General features: G+C 43.4%; 1 protein-coding gene across 2 annotated transcripts in view; it reads left to right on the top strand.

Annotated features, from left to right (window-relative positions):
• MAP3K15 (mitogen-activated protein kinase kinase kinase 15) overlaps nt 1-17,342 on the top strand; it is a 149,306-nt gene that overhangs the window by 53,403 nt on the left and 78,561 nt on the right. The window lies entirely within an intron of this gene.

The raw sequence follows: 17,342 nt of genomic DNA on the forward strand, positions 1-17,342 counted from the left end.
ATGCCAAGGTTATGAAGATGGACAAGGCCCAGTCTTTGTCCTCATGGGCTTTGTATTTGGAATATACATTCTAGCTGTGAGATCAGACAGATCATTCCATCCTGATAGCTTAGGACAGCAGCAACACAGGCACCCCCTGGCTTCATGCATCTCATCGTCACACATATGAGGTCACATCTCTTTTAAATTGAGGTAAAATTTATAGTCAGTGAAATGCACAGATCTTAAGTATATCATTTGTGTTTGATAATTGGCTGTACGCATAGAAATAACACTCTCATCAAAAAAGAAAATGTTTCCATCACCCCAGAAGTTCCCTTGTGCTCCTTTGCAGGCAGTCCTTACCCCCTCCATAGGCGACCACTGTTGCAGCCTTTATGTCCATAGATGAGTTTGGCTTGTCCTTGAACTTCACATAAATGGAATCACACAGTGTACACTCTTTTGTGTCCTTCAGCATTGTATTCGTGAGATTAGTGGTTTGCTCATTCCCATTTCTGTCGCGTAGTGCTTTGTATGGCTATGCCTCGATCATCTGTTTTACTGCTGATGGGCCTCTAGGTTGTTTCCGGTTTGGGGATACTGAGAACAGTGCTGCCGTGGACATTGTTGTATGTGCTTTTTCTACACATATTAGATACATTTCTCTTGGGTATATAGCTTGTTTGTAGTAGACATCGACAAACAATGATAGGATTCTGATTCCTTTTTGGGAGGAAGCTTCGTGTCACTATAGAAATGTGTCTACTCTCTCCCCAGCAGCCTTTAAACCCAGCATCCCAAGGTGGGAAGCATTGTTGTGTATTAAGGCCAGTCTTCATTTAGCCTGAAAAAGCAGTCTTGTAACCTTGTTCCCCCAGCATCGTGAGCTCCATTCTTATTTATATTTACCTGTGCTTGATTTATAACAATTAAATGAGTTATCACTTCTAAGGTTCTTGGGAGAGTGCCTGGCACATTGTAAGTGCTATTAAAAAATTGGCTCATTAAATAAAAATCATAAGGGCCTTTTAAGTTAGTCTTCACTAAGTCTTTTTCCCAGAGGTAGTAGAGGTAACTGTTGTCAAACAGAGAATGAAATAATAGATTGCCATCTTCTCAAAATAACAAGAATCAAACAAGATTTGAAATGGAAAATTGGGGCCGGGCGCAGTGGCTCATGCTTGTAATCCCAGCACTTTGGTAGGCCGAGGCAGGCAGATTACTTGAGCTCTGGAGTTTGAGACCAGCCTGGGCAACATGGTGAAATCCCGTCTCTACGAAAAATACAAAAGTTAGCCAGGTGTGATGGCTTGTGCTTGTAGTCTCAGCTACTCAGGAGGCTCAGGTGGGAGGCTTGCTTGAGCCTGGGAAGTGGAGGCTATAGTAAGCCATGACTGCACCATTGCAATCCAGCCTGCGTGACAGAGTAGAGACCCTGTTTCAAAAAAAAAAAAAAGAGAGAGAAAGAAATGGAAAATTGCTATTTAGGAGAAACAGGTATAGCAGAATGAAGTGATCCTGAGATGAATACGGTTCCAGTTTGGAAGCAGAATGGCTGGGATTGCACACCGGAGAGCCACCTTTCTCCTTGATGAGTCTTTTCCTTCTAGTCCAATTATCTCCTATTAGACAGTGGCTCTATTTAATAGGGCCAGACAGGGTCCTCAGTGCTGAGAACCTCATTTTCTCCAAGAAACTAAGGCTTTTCTGTAGGATTGCCATACTTGCTTCATTTATACATGTAATCTGATCCTGAATTTCACATTTTTGCTTTAGGCTTAACTTGGCCAGCCATCAGCGTAGTAGGAGTTTGCATTACACATTGAGCATCTCTAATCTGAAAATCTGAACTCCAAAGTGCTCCTAAATCCAAAACTTTTTGAGTGCTGACCTGATGCTCAAAGGAAATGCTCATTGTAGTGTTTTGGATTTCGACTTAGGGATGCTCAACTCATAAGTATAATGCAAATAGTCCCAAATCTGAAATACCCCAAATCCAAAGCACTTCTGGTCCCAAGCGTTTCGGATAGGAGATACCCAACTGGTATATATAGTTTTCAGGGAGTTTATGGCATTACCTTTTATCTGTAAAGGGGAAAACAGTGGTGAACAAGAAACAAGTTTTCCTGCATTAAAGTTGACCTTTAGCTCTCAGAAAGTGGAGCAAATCATGGCCAGAAATGAGTTACTGAAGGTTGGCAGTAATGGATGTCTTTTGACCCTCAGATGTCAAGAGCTCTCTGTTAGTGGGAAAGTCGGCTCCAACCGGTCAGCTTTCCCTGCTACCTCCCACTTCACTGAATTCAGGAGCCCATTCAGGGCTACTTTAAGTTAAACTGCTTGCTGCTTGATGGCATGGAATCCTCTATGAGTAATTTTTATTTGCTGTTGCTTTTACAAATGGGACTTTGTTAGATACATGAGTGTATTCAGAATTTTCTGACCAGGGATCCAGCCAGTGAGCTGGATGGTCTAGAAGAAGAAAATCAGAATCAAAGTCCCAGGTTAAAAACAAAACAGAACTTGCCAGTCGCAAAATAGAAGGCCCGTACTCGTGTTCTACTTCCAGCATCTTTGGATAGAGACTGCCAGCTCTGGCAAAATTGACCTCTTTGAATTACTCATCAAGTGGCAGGGCAGTTGGATGTGTGCGACACTGATTGGAATGTCTGATGTGTCATTCTGTAAATAAGGGGAGTGCTAGACAAGGATGCTCTGCAGACCCTAGAAATGTGTGCAGGGGACATCAGATGAACGTGACTGAACCCAACCCATAGCAGAGGGGCTGCATGCTTGTTCCAGAACCTACAGTAGTCACCTGGGCCTTAGTCTCTGAGCTTCCCAGCCAGGTCATTGCTCAGGTAGAGGGACACATGTCCCTAAGAGGGCAGAGTGGGCTCATCACTACAGTAGCCACGAGCCTCCTTTCGTCTCCTCTATTTGTGTTCACTGTTTGATCTCGCTGTCTTAATTTCCATGTTGATACAAGTAGCATTCTTTATGACATGTTTGTCAAAATTAGAAAAATGATGAAATATTCTCACTTTTTTTTTTTTTTTTCCTGAGATGGAGTTTCCTCTGTAGCTCAGGCTGGAGTACAATGGCCCAATCTTGGCTCACTGCAACTTCTGCCTCCCAGGTTCAAGCGATTCTTCTGCCTCAGCCTCCTGACTAGCTGGGACTACAGGTGTGCACCACCACCCCTAGCTAATTTTTTATTTTTAGTAGAGATGGGGTTTCACCATATTGGCTAGGCTGGTCTCGAACTCCTGACCTCGTGATCTGCCCGCCTTGGCCTCCCAAAGTGCTGGGATTACAGGTGTGAGCCATCGCGCCCGGCCTGACATCTTCCTGCTTTTCTAAGGCATTGTCTCCAGGCACCTAAAAGGATCTTGCAAAAGAAGGATATGTACTCGTTGCTTTTCTGGTGAAGAGAACCACACAATCTGCCAACTTAAAATGAATCATTTAGTCCAAATCCTTTGTTTTGGAGAGGAGAAAGAAAGAAGCAAAAAGGCAAGTGCCCAAAATATAACAGCTGGTCAATAAGAGATCTAGACCAGATCGCCCTAATTTTACCACAGCATGCTGCATATACTACTTTTTAAAGCTGATGTTAATAGTATCATGGCAAAATCAATTAAACTCTTTCCAGCAGGCTTTAGCTTATATATATTTTGGTTGTCTGAAGGACAACCAAAATAAGGCAGGGCCCTCCACTCGAAATTGTGTCATTCTGTAAGTAAGGGGAGTGCTATCCCTTTACATGTCCTGGGCTTTTCATATGCAGTGAGAGCATTGGAGGATAGCTGAATATTGAAGCTGCCGTCAGAATAGAAACTTTTGCTTTGTTTTGTTTTCTTTTTTGTTTTTTTGAGATGGAGTCTCGCTCTGTCGCCCAGGCTGGAGTACAGTGGTGCGATCGTGGCTCACTGCAACCTCCACCTCCTGGGTTCAAGTGATTCTCCTGCCTCAGCCTCCTGAGTAGCTAGGATTACAGGTACATACCACCACGCCCAGCTGATTTTTGTATTTTAATAGAGACGGGGTTTCACCATGTTGGCCAGGCCGGTCTCGAACTCCAGACCTCAAGTAATCCACCCACCTCCGCCTCCCAAAGTGCTGGGATTACAGATGTGAGCCACCGCACCTGCCCTTGGCTTGGTTTTTATTGTGGCAAAAAAAATACATATAAAATTTACCATGTTAACCACTTTTAAGCATATAGTTCAGTATGGTTAAATATGTCCACATATGGTGAAACAGAGCTCTAGAACTTTTCATGTTGTAAATCTGGAACTCTGTACCCATTCATTAAACAGCTGCCCACTGCTCTCTTCCCCAGTCCCTGGCAACCACCATTCTCCTTTCTGTTTCTGTGACTATCCCAGGTACCTCATATAAGTGAAATTGCACAGCACTACTGTCCAATCTTCTGGCTTCCCTGGCCACATTAGAAGAAGAATTATCTTGGGCCACACATAAAATACACTAATGATCACTGATGAGCTAAAAAAAAAAAAAATTGCAAAAAAATCACATAATGTTTTAAGAAAGTTTACAAATTTGTGTTGGGCTGCATTCAAAGCCATCCTGGGCCGCATGGGCCACGGGTTGAACAACCTTGTTGTACAGGATTTGTCTCTCTCCGATTGCCTTATTTCACTTAGTGTAATGTTCTCAAGGTTCATTCATGGTTGTAGCTTGTGTCAGAACTTCCTTTCTGAGGCTGAGTAATCCATTGTATGTACAGACCACATTTTGTTTATCCATTCCTCTGTCAGTGGACATTTAGGTTACCTCTTAAGTATTGTGAATAATGCTACTATGAACATAGTGTGCAAATATTTCTTCTAGATCCTGCTTATAATTCTTTTGGATGTATGCCCAGAAGTAAAATTGTTGGATCATACGATAGTCCTATTTTTAATTTTTTTTCTACTTCTTTTTTTTTCTTGAGACAGAGTCCTGCTCTGTTGCCCAGGCTGGAGTGCAGGGGCACGATCTTGGCTCACTGCAACCTCTGCCTCCCAAGGTCAAGTGATTCTCCTGCTTCAGCCACCTGAGTAGCTGGGACTACAGGGGCACCACCACGCCTGGCTAATTTTTTTTGTAGAGATGGAGTTTCACTATGTTTCCTAGACTGGTCTTGAACTCCTAACCTCAAGCGATCCATCTGTCTCAGCCTCCCAAAGTGCTGAGATTACAGACATGAGCCACCATGCCTAGCCTATTTTTAATTTTTTGAGGAGTCTCCAAATTGTTTTCAATAGTGCCTGCCCCATTTACATCCTACCAGTAGTATACAGTTTCTCAAATCCTTGCCAACACTTATTTTCTGTTTTTTTTTTTTTTTTTTTGAGACGGAGTTTCGCTCGTTACCCAGGCTGGAGTGCAATGGCGCGATCTCGGCTCACCGCAACCTCCGCCTCCTGGGTTCAGGCAATTCTCCTGCCTCAGCCTCCTGAGTAGCTGGGATTACAGGCACGCGCCACCATGCCCAGCTAATTTTTTGTATTAGTAGAGACGGGGTTTCACCATGTTGACCAGGATGGTCTCGATCTCTTGACCTCGTGATCCACCCGCCTCGGCCTCCCAAAGTGTTGAGATTACAGGCGTGAGCCACCACGCCCGGCCTATTTTCTGTTTTTTTTATTAGCCACCCTAATAGGTATAAGATGATAGCTTATTGTAGTTTCAATGGACATTTCTCTGATTGGTGACATTGAGCATCTTTTCATCTGCTTGTTGGCCATTTGTATATTATCTTTGGAGAAATGTCTATTCAAGTCCTTTCCCATTTTTTTAAAAAGGTTATTTGATTTTTTTGTTGTTAAGTTGTAGGAGGGGGTATGTGTGTATTTATATATATTCTGGCTATTGACTCGTGATCAGATACACAATTTGTAAATATTTTCCTGTATTCTATAGGTTGATTTTTCACTCTGTTAATTGTATCCTTTGATGCCCAAAAGTTTTTAAGTTTGACGTCTCATCTAATCTTTTTTTTTTTTTTTTTTTGAGACAGAGTCTTGTTCTGTTGCCGTCTGGAGTGCAGTGGCATGATTTCGATTTCTGCTGACTGTAACCTCCACCTCCCAGGTTCAAGCGATTCACCTGTCTCAGTCTCCAGGGTAGCTGAGATTACAGGCGTCCACCCCCACGCCCAGCTAATTTTTTAATTTTTAGTAGAGATAGGGTTTTGCCCTATTGGCAGGGCTGGTCTCGAACTCCTGACCTCAAGTAATCCACCTGCCTCAGCCTCGCAGAAGTGCTAGGATTACAGGCATGAGCCACCCCGCCTGGCCAGATGTCTCATTTACCTAATCCTGCTTTTGTTGCCTGTTTTTTCAGTGTCATACCCATGAAACTTTTGCCGTATATATACTTTTTATAGCAAAAACCCAGTTGTATTTTTTTGCTTGTTAAAGAACTGTCTTATCTTCTGAGCAGCGGCCTTGCCAATAATACATGTTATCTTCTTTTACAAAAGTATTTACTCAAAGAGCTCCGTCTTTATTCCTATTCACTGGCCTCCTTGAGCCCATGATATCTTCCTTTTCTGTTTCCTTCTTCAGTTCCCTCCTTTTTGTCCTTCCTCCTTTATTTACTAACTTATTCATGTGTCAGTGGAAGGTCTGTGTGTACAGGAAAAGAGTTCATGAGAGGTGACTGAAGTTAACAGGTGGTTTTTGAAAAATCACATTTTCAAGTCCAACAGAGCTTAAAGGTAAAATTTAAAAATTACACATGTGTATATTTATCTCACACACACACACCTGAATTTATACAGACAAGTGAATTTGTTTGATTCAAATGAATTTCACTGCAGTGTTCTGCATTAACTTTGGCAATGCTGCCATTATTCAGCCTATTATGGCATCAGAGTGGAGTTTTTTCTTTGGAATTGCCAGCTTGCTTTATTTTTTCATCTCTTCTCCCTCTTCTTCTGTCCTCCTCTACTCTGTTGCCCATGCTAGAGTGCAGTGGCATGATCATGGCTCATTGCAGCCTTGAATTTCTGGGCTCAAGTGATCCTCCCACCTGAGCCTACTGAGTAGCTGGGACCACAGACACACGCCACCATGCCCAGCTAATTTGGAATTGCCGCTTTTAAGGCACATAGGAAATCAATATCATTCCAGTGGGTTCTAAAGACAGATCTGGGTTCCAGTTCCAGCTTCTGTACTTCAGTGTTACGGCGTGGTCAAGCCACTTAACCTCCTGAAACATTAGTGTCCCTATTTATGAAATGGGATACTGGCTTCTGCCATGTAGTACAACTTGGAGTACTCCTGGCATGAAGCGGGTGCTTGGCTATGGCTATTACTGTGTACCTCAATCACCGATATCCCTCTACCAGGTTTGACCATTTCCAAATACCAAAACTACTAGCAAACTACAGAGATTGCCACCACAGACAATATTTAAAATAACATACCTTTGGCTCTGAAAAAAATTCTTAAGAGAAATTTATAGATGTGCTGTTAGCACAAGAACATTGTTAGAATAAGCATCTGGACCTCTGAGATGACTATTTTGCATGGGATGGGGTTTATATGAATATAGATATTTATAGGAAAAAAGGATCGTTTGGTAAATTCACAGTTTATTGATTTAGAGCAGGTTTCTTCACCTTGGCACTGTTGCTATGTGGAGCTGGATAACTCTGTCATGGGGGCTGTTCTATGTAGACCAAGATGTTTAGCAACATCCCTTGTTTTTACCCACTAGATGCTGATAGTACTCCCCCCACACCTTGCCCAATGTAACAACCAAAAATGTCTCTAGGCATTGAAAAACACCTAGGTATTGAAAAAAACATAGGGGACAAAAATCACTCCTGGTTGAGACGACTGCTTTATAGGGAGGCATTTGAGGTATAGAAAGAGCACACACTTTGACATTTGCATCAGCAGCAATATGATGTTGCCAAGCTAATTAAACTCGTTAAGCCTGAATGCATTCATCTGTAAACCAGGATGGTGATGCCTATAGTGAGGATTAAATACGATATGCCATATGCAAATGACTGTACCACCCCTGGCAGCTAGAAGGCAGTTCATAAAAGTTTGATATCTCCTCCATTTATCCCTCATTTACACTTCTTCATTCTAATCGGGAGATAACCTAGTGTTACATAAAAAGATTACAGAGTCAGCAGGGCAAGTGCCAAGTGGCTTAGTCTGTAGGAATTACGGTTGTTTAAAGTAGACAAGAAAAACTGCTTGTAATGTGGCCAGAAAGTGATCCGGAGCTCTCAACTGGCTGTTGGTCATCCAGAGAGTGTTCAACTGGGGAATGGTTTGAGAAATATTCCAGAACCACTGTGCTGTGTACAGCCCACAAAACTGTGCACTGGACTGCTGTGAAAAAAAGTAGGATGATGGGAATTAATTAGAGGCTCTAAAAATCAAATAAGAATATCATAAGTAAAATATTTAGCATGGTGCCTGGTGCATAGATAATGCTGGATGAATGTTAATTGCCCTTCTATTTCCCAACAAAGAATTCCAACCACCAGTGTTAGGTCATCCTCAATGATAGTCTGAACTGAAAACAGTGTTATGACCAAGCTTTCTGTCAGACTAAGAAAATGCAACACTGAGAGAGCTAAGACTAATGAATACAATGAGTAAAGGACTTTCAAGTAAATTTTTTCCTGACCTGACATCAAATTTTCCGTCAATGAGATTTAAGAATACAGTTCCTTATGTTTTTTTCATGCATTTTTTATTTTTTGAAAAAAACTTCCTCTAGTGGTTTAAGGTATTTTTCCTCCATAACAGTAAGGTCAGATACAGGAGACTTTGTTTTAACATATCTTTTGTGATTGGGCATCTAGAAAATTAGTTTACAGTGTTAACAGCCTTGCCAGTTGCTCACTTGATTAATGTTTTGAGGCTCATGATAGCATGTATTGCAGTTACCAGTCTCAGGTATCAGTTGAGGACGTAAGGACTGGGAATTTATTTGTAATACATTTTGACATACAGGGTAAACCATTAATGATTAACCATTCCTGAGGAAAATCCTGACCCATGTAAGTTGCTACCAGGGCCTCCACTTGACACTCTGAATCAATTGCTTGTGGACATTCCCTGTTATCTGCATTCTGAAGTTCTGGTTGCATTGTTGAATCTGAAAGACCAAACTGGAAATTCAGGAGACACTAACCCTGGAAAAACTGCCTTCTTTCCCTCTGCCTGAGGATTTCACACAAATGAGAAAAGCCACAGTTCCACTTAGGAAACATTGACTTTTCTGTAGATTCAGCCTCCTAGGCCTTAGAGCGGATGTTGAGAGACTTCACATGCGTTCATCCCGGTCGCTGTTGCCCTTGAGATAAGGACATTGATAAAGAGAAACTGGGAGGGAGACAGCCTTTCAGATTTTCCTGGACGAGTTTCTAAAGAGACACAAGAGCCACTAAATCAACCCTATATAACCCCCTTCTAAATTCAGGATGGGAATTTACATTTTACTTTAGATAAAATATTATCAGTAAGTGAATTTGGACAATGCTTCACTTAGGATTCAGAACAGTTGTGTTTCAGTGTGTGTGAACACTTTGTAGTGTATCACAGCTCTTATTTCAGCAATGCAGAAAGGATACATTTATATCTGTGTTGAAGGACTTACAAAGAAGGGATTTTGTGTTGTAGGGAAAGTGTTGGTTTGAGAGTTATGCAGCCTGTATTTTTTTTTTTTTTTTTTTTTTTTTTTTTTTTTTGAGACAGAGGAGTCTTGCTCTGTCGCCAGGCGCCAGGCTGGAGTGCAGTGATGCGGTCTTGGCTCACTGCAACCTCTGCCTCCCGGGTTCAAGCAATTCTCCTGCCTCAGCCTCCTGAGTAGGTGGGACTACAGGCACACGCCACCACACCCAGCTAAATTTGTATTTTTTAGTAGAGATGGGGTTTCACCGTGGTGGCCAGGAGGGCCTCAATCTCTCGACCTCGTGATCCGCCCGCCTTAGCCTCCCAAAGTGCTGGGATTACAGGTGTGAGCCACTGCACCCTGCCAGGCAGCTTGTATTCTATCCCAGTTCTGCTACTAACTAGCTGGGTATCTGTGGGCAAGTCACTTTACTTCTCAGGAATTAGTAGAAGTGGACATACTGAAGATAAGAAATAAAAAGGGCCAAGCACAGTGGCTTGCACCTGTAATCCCAGCAACTTGGGAGACCTGAGGACAGGAGTCTGAGACCAGCCTGGGCAACATAACAAGACCCCATCACTACAAAACAAAATTTAAAAATTAGCCGGTGCGGTGGTGTACAGCTATAGTCCCAACTACTCAGGAGACTGAGGCAGGAGTATTACATGAGCCTGGAAGGTCGAGGCTGCAGCGAGCTATGATTGCACCACTGCGTTCCAGCCTGGGCGACAGAGCCAGACCCTGTCTCAATCAATAAATCAATAAGTTTAAAAAATAAATTACCTGATTAATTTTAAAAATATAGAAATAATTTTTTAAAAAAGGAAGGCTGCAGGTTGGGTACCAGTTCCAGTTCAGGGTGTCTCTTTAGTTGTACTACATGTGCCAGATTACAGGTTCACCCGATGCCACCCAGTGTATTTCAGTGGTTGATGTTTGACGAGACTGGAGGGGAAGATGGGCGCTGACTACAATGAACAGTGCAGTTTTGCCTGACTGAAGGGTTTGTTTAGGTGATAGGGAGAAATGGGTGGCCAGAGGGAGGCTGGCCCCAGGGGTTGAGGACCTTGACTGATAAGCTAAGGAATTTGGATTTTGTTCTGTAGGCCCCAGGGAGTAGTTACTGAAGGTTTTGTAAACAGGGGACTAACATTTGCCAGGTTCAGACTCCACTACTGTCTGCGTGGCCTGAGGCAGGTCACCAAACCTTGCTGGACCCCATAGTCATCTTTTTTAAAGGCAGAGTGATTTGGACCAGATGATTTGGAATATTGCTCTCCTTTCAAAAGTTCTAAGTCTATATCATGAAGCGTCATTGTATTGGTTGAATGATTAGAAACAGATCCTTTAAGACCTTGCTTTATGATGGATGCTTTATCCTATCGGTGATCGATCTCAGTCCTATTTGTTGTTGTAAACTCAACTATGTCACTGCTCCAGCGAGAGGAAAAGTTACTCTGTGTGCTTTCTCACTTTGCTTCCTAGTAACATGTGAGAATAAAAAGGAATTTTTGCTTAAACAGTAAAAGATTTTGTTAGAACACAGGTTCAGTGAACTAAAAGGCATAAATACAATTTATTTCACTGCCAAATGCCACATTTCCCTCAAATTATGTGCCCGCTGCCTCAGCTAGTCTCTGTCTAGTTTTGTTGCTGTTGCTGGCTGATTTTATGTGTGTGTGTGTGTGTGTGTGTGTGCGCGCGTGTGTGTATATATATATATATTATTGCATTTTGGGTTCTGGGGTACATGTGCAGGTCATGCAGGATTGTTGCATAGGTACATTCATGGCAATGTGGTTTACTGCCTCCATCCCCCCATCACCTATATCTGGCATTTCTCCCCATTATCCCTCCCCAACCTCCCCACCCCCTCTGCTGTCCCTCCCCTATTTCCCCACAACAGACCCCAGTGTGTGATGCTCCCCTCCCTGTGTCCATGTGTTATCATTGTTCAACACCTGCTTATGAGTGAGAACATGCGGTGTTTGATTTTCTGTTCTTGTGTCAGTTTGCTGACAATGATGGTTTCCAGATTCATCCATGTCCCTACAAAGGACACAAACTCATCGTTTTTTATGGCTGCATAATATTCCATGGTGTATATGTGCCACATTTTCCTTGTCCAGTCTATCGTCGATGGGCATTTGGGTTGCTTCCAGGTCTTTGCTATTGTAAACAGTGCTGCAATGAACATACGTGTACTTGTGTCTTTGTAATAGAATGATTGATAATCCTTTGGATATATACCCAGTAATGGCATTGCTGGGTCAAATGGAATTTCTATTTCTAGATCCTTGAGGAATCGCCACACTGTCTTCCACAATGGTTGAACTAATTTATACTCCCACCAACAGTGTAAAAGTGTTCCTTTTTCTCCACATCCTCTCTAGCATCTGTTGTCTCCAGATTTTTTAATGATTGCAATTCTAACTGGCATGAGATGGTATCTCATTATGGTTTCTCTAATGACCAGTGATGATGAGCATTTTTTCATGTTTGTTGGCCTCATAAATGTCTTCTTTTGAAAAGTGTCTGTTCATGTCCTTCACCCACTTTTGAATGGGTTCATTTGTTTTTTTCTTGTAAATCTGTTTTAGTTCTTTGTAGATTCTGGATCTTAGCCCTTTTGTCAGATGGGTAGATTGCAAAATTTTTACCCATTCTGTTGGTTGCCAGTTCACTCTAATGATTGTTTCTTTTGCTGTACAGAAGCTCTGGAGTTTGATTAGGTCCCATTTGTCTACTTTGGCTTTTGTTGCCAGTGCTTTTGGTGTTTTGGTCATGAAATCCTTGCCTATGCCTATGTCCTGAATGGTTTTGCCTAGGCTTTCTTCTAGGGTTTTTATGGTGTTAGGTCTTATGTTTAAGTCTTTAATCCATCTGGAATTAATTTTAGTGTAAGGTGTAAGGAAGGGGTCCAGTTTCTGCTTTCTGCACACTGCTAGCCAGTTTTCCCAACACCATTTATTAAACAGGGAATCCTTTCCCCATTGCTTGTTTTTGTCAGGTTTGGCAAAGATCAGATGGTTGTAGATGTGTGGTGTCGCCTCTGAGGCCTCTGTTCTGTTCCATTGGTCTATATCTCTGTTTTGGTACCAGTACCATGCTGTTTTGATTATTGTACACTTGTTCAATTTTTTTTTTTTTTTTTTTGATACGGAGTTTCACTCTTGTTGCTCAGGCTGGAGTGCGATGGCAGGATCTCAGCTCACTGCAATCTCTGCCTCCCAGGTGCAAGTGATTCTCCTGCCTCAGCCTCCCTAGTAGTTGGGATCACAGGCGCCTGCCACTACACCTGGCTAATTTTTGTTTTTTAGTGGAGATGGGCTTTCACCATGTTGGCCAGGCTGGTCTTGAACTCCTGACCTCAGGTGATCCACCTGCCTCAGCCTACCAAAGTGCTGGGATTACAGGCGTGAGCCACCACACCTGGCCTTTGGCTGGTTAATTTTAAAAGCAATTTTAGTTAGATATTTTCATCACTAAATTTTTTCTTTTTTGAGACAGAGTCTCACTCTGTCACCTAGGTTGGAGTATAGTGGTACAATCTCAGCTCACTGCAACCTCTGCCTCCTGGGTTCAAGTGATTTTCCTGCCTCAGCCTCCTGAGTAGCTGGAATTATAGGTGTGTGCCACCCTGGCTAATTTTTATACTTTTAGTAGAGGTGGGGTTTCACCATGTTGGCCAGGCTGATCTCGAACTCCTGGTCTCAAATAATCCACTCACCTTGGCCTCCCAAAGTGCTGGAATTACAGGCATCAGCCACCACACTTGGCCCCTAATTTTTCTTAATAAGAACTTTTAATATACATCTAGAGTCATAATCTAGATCTCCCCCCACCCTGAAACAGCCCCTGAGAAAAGAATTTGGGGGCAGATGGTTTATTTGGGAGGTTATCCTAGGAAGTTTCAGAAGGGGGACAGGGAAATGAGACAGGGAAAGGAAGAAAGGCAACAGAAGGTGTGTTAATGAGCAGATGATCATTGTGTGGGAAACTGGGGCTCTATAGCATTGAGGAGCTTGGGGAGGCTCTATACAACATTCATAGAACAACATATACAGTTGTCTCACCCAACGGGCTAGGAAGCTGGGGACTTGTCCACTAACTCGCATCCATCACTGGATGAGGGCTGCTCTGGAGGTGAGACACTCCCAGAGCAGGTGGGGAGAGGGAGAATGGCAGTGGCACTAGAACCCATCAAGCCTGTATGCACAGGTGAATGCCAATGGGACGCAAGCGGGCCGTTGTGTGTCTTTTGCACCTACTGCCCTTGTGGGAGTTGATGTTGGTTTAAATCTCTAATGCCTTCTTTTTCTGATCAATCATTTTTCTTCAAATATCAGTTTCTGGGGAGCTTCTGAGTCTTTCTGTGTTCTGCTTTTTAGAGAATTCTAGGGAGAATTTAACTTTCATTTCTTGGTAGTTTGTTCTGCTGTGCAGAAGATGCCAGGAATGACCTAAATGTCGACTTCAAGACGTATTGATGCCATAGTTGCCTGGCTACTGTATTGAAGGTTTTTCCTTTAGATGTTTCTTTATTCAGAAGTGGTTCTGTTTTTTTAATGCATGATTAAGCGGCTAACGAATATCGTTCTGAGCAGGCAGAAAAGTTTTAGTGGCGTATCTCTGGATTTTGCACACATAGATTTGGCTTCTCCTCACAGCAGCTCGGGAGAATCACTGCAGAGAGAAAACTCTCCTGTGATCCCTGCCTTTAAGAACAGATGGCGATCTTGGCTCTGCCATCAAGCCAAAGGAAACATCAGTGATATCCACCAGAGGACCTGCGTGAGATGAGAAAATTCCCCTGAAAAATGACCTGGACGCTCACTCTTCGCAGCACATCAGAATAGGTCTCGTGGTGATCTTAGGCGGCATGCACTAAATATTACTTTAACAACAATGCCACTTGTCTTGAGGTTTTAAAGAATAGTTGCTCAGCAAGTCAGATGAAAGGAAGTTCTGACCATCAGCCAGCCACTTGGGTTATTCATAGATGGCAGGAATACACAGAAAAGGATTCAGGAGACATGAAGGAGCTATCTATGTGCTAGTTTTGCTGTGCAGTTGGGGGTGGGAGGAGGGCCTGGTGAGTAGGGCACATTTATGGCAAAATAGCTGTTCCTTGGGTATTTGGGGGAAGGCTTCATGGGAGGAGCTAGAATCTGGAGAGCCATTTAGAGTGACATGTGAAAACTAGGAATAGCTCCTGAGTCCTTTGGGGTAGGAAGTTTCTTGATTAGGCAGAGCCTTTCAGAGACAGCGTAAGAGGAATAGAAATGACTTCGTGTGGCCTGGCCTGGCCTCCCCTTCTGTCCTGTCCTTCCCGGTTTGCTCCTCTCTAGCTGCTCTCATCCACCTTCAGTCTTAGGGTCAGCGGGCTGTTCTCACCTGTGGGTGTTAGCATATGCTGTTCTGCCACATGGAACACTCTCCCTCATCACTTACCTGACTGAAACTGATGATCCTTCCGGGTCTAGTTTCAGTGTCTCTTTCTGAGAAAAGCTGATGTCGCAAAGAATGCCAAGTCTGGAAAGGATGTCCCTGTTGTTACTCATTCTCATAGCGCTTGCTATTTCCCTTCATAGCACTCAGTTTCTGTGTTTACTTGTTTAATACCTGTCATCTTTCCTGCTGGGCTGTAAGCCTGAGGGGGCAGGGGCCATGGTATATACTAGGCCATGATATAGCCAGTGCCTAGAAACATTGTGCCACCCACAGAGTAGGCACTCAGTAAAGATTTGTTGAATGGGGTTAGGCGCAGTGGCTCATGCCTGTCATCCCAGCACTTTGGGAGGTTGAGGCAGGCGGATTACTTGAGGTCAGGAGTTTGAGACCAGTCTGGTCTACATAGTAAAACCCTGTCTCTACTAAAAATACAAAAATTAGCCAGGCATAGTGGCATGCTACTCCAGCTACTCAGAAGGCTGAGGCATGAGAATCACTTGAACCTGGGAGGCAGAGGTTGCAGTGAGCTGAGATTGTGCCACTGCACTCCAGCCTGGCTGACAGAGCAAGACTCCATCTCAAAAAAAGAAAGAAATGGCCAGGCACGATGGTTCATGCCTGTAATCCCAGCATTTTGGGAGGTTGAGGCAAGTGGATCACTTGAGGTCAGGAGTTTGAAACCAGCCTGGCCAACATGGTGAGACCCCGTCTCTGCTAAAAATATAAAAAATTAGCCAGGTGTGGTGGTGTGTGCCTGTAATCCCAGCTACTTGGGATGGCTTGAGTCCTGGAGGCTGAGGTTGCAGTGAGATTGCACCACTGCACTCCAGCCTGGATGACAGAGCCAGACGTTGTCTGAAAAAAGACCCCAAGAACAACCCATTTAGAGTGTACAAGTCAGTGGTTTTTAGCATAGAGGTGTACAACCATCACTACAATCAATTTTAAAATATTTTCATTATCCTCCCCCTGCCACCAAAAGCCCATACCCATTACCAGTTACCCCCACTTCCTGGTTTCCCTCAATCTTTCTCCTCGTTCCTAAGCAATCACCGATCCATTTTGGCAACCTGTTAGTAGTTACCTCCTCTTCTCCCACCTCACTCTCTAGCCTGAGGAAACCACTAGTCTCTTTTTCTGTCTCTATGGCTTTGCCTATTCTGGCCATTTCATATAAAAGGAATCATACAATATATTGTTTTTGTGTGTCTGGCTTCCTTTACTTAGCATAATATCTTCAAGGTTCATCCATGTGGTAGCATGTGTCAGGACTTCATTCCTTCTTATGGTTGAATAACATTCCATTGTACAGATAGGCCTCATTTTATCAATTGTGGCCACCTCATCAGTTGATGGGCATTTGAGTTGTTTCCACTGTTGACTATACCAGAGAGGGTTATAGGAGCGCTCAGGAAGTGATGTTCATTACTTCTTTGCATGTTTCATTGGCCACAAGTGAGTCTCGTGTCCTAATCTCACTACAAGGGAAGTTGGGAAATGTGGTTTGGCTGAGTGCCCAGGAAAAAAAAAAAAGAAATGGGGCTTGGTGATGCTGCTCCAGTTTGCAAACAAGGAGTAGATTTTAACTGGATCTGTCAGCGTGGGGATTCCTGGTGACATGTCACTGAGTAGGACAGAGAGTTTAGGCAAGGCCTCTCTTCAACTCCTGCTGCATTTGTGTGAATGGGAAAGCCAGCTTGAGAAATGCCCAGCTCCATCAGAGGGCCTGCCAGCCCACTGGAGAGCCTAGCCTTCACAGGTGGTGCTTTGCCATCCCAGGAGACTGGGGAAGGTTGGCATGATGGGAGCTAGAGTGAGTGACTTAATGGTGGTTGTACCCTGATACATAACTGGGTTCTATTTGTAGAGTAGAAAAACAACCATTCGGGTGTGTGCATTTCTTTGGTGCTGAACATTGTTCACACTAAGACACCGGTTGCCTCTAGTTGTTCCCTTCCATCTATGTAAATACAAGGCATCTGGCCAGAGCAGGGCACCTGCTTTCTTGTGGCAGGTGTGTATCTGTCAGGGTCCAGTCAGGAAACAGAACCACTCTAAGTATTTAAAGTAGAGGAAACTGATTATAGGAAATTGGTTGCACAGGTGATAGAAGAGCTGACAAACCTGACAGGAAACGGTGAGGCAGTCCTGAATTTAGCATCAGCAGGAAGCTGCTGTCACTCCTTGGCTGGAGGGACCCAGAGAAGAGGTGATATTACCAGGGCCCAGGTGCCAGGATCCCCTGGAAC

This window comes from Aotus nancymaae, unplaced genomic scaffold, assembly GCF_030222135.1.
Source record: "Aotus nancymaae isolate 86718 unplaced genomic scaffold, 86718_ANA_hifiasm-v0.15.2.pri h1tg000058l, whole genome shotgun sequence".
Classification (NCBI taxonomy): domain Eukaryota; kingdom Metazoa; phylum Chordata; class Mammalia; order Primates; family Aotidae; genus Aotus; species Aotus nancymaae.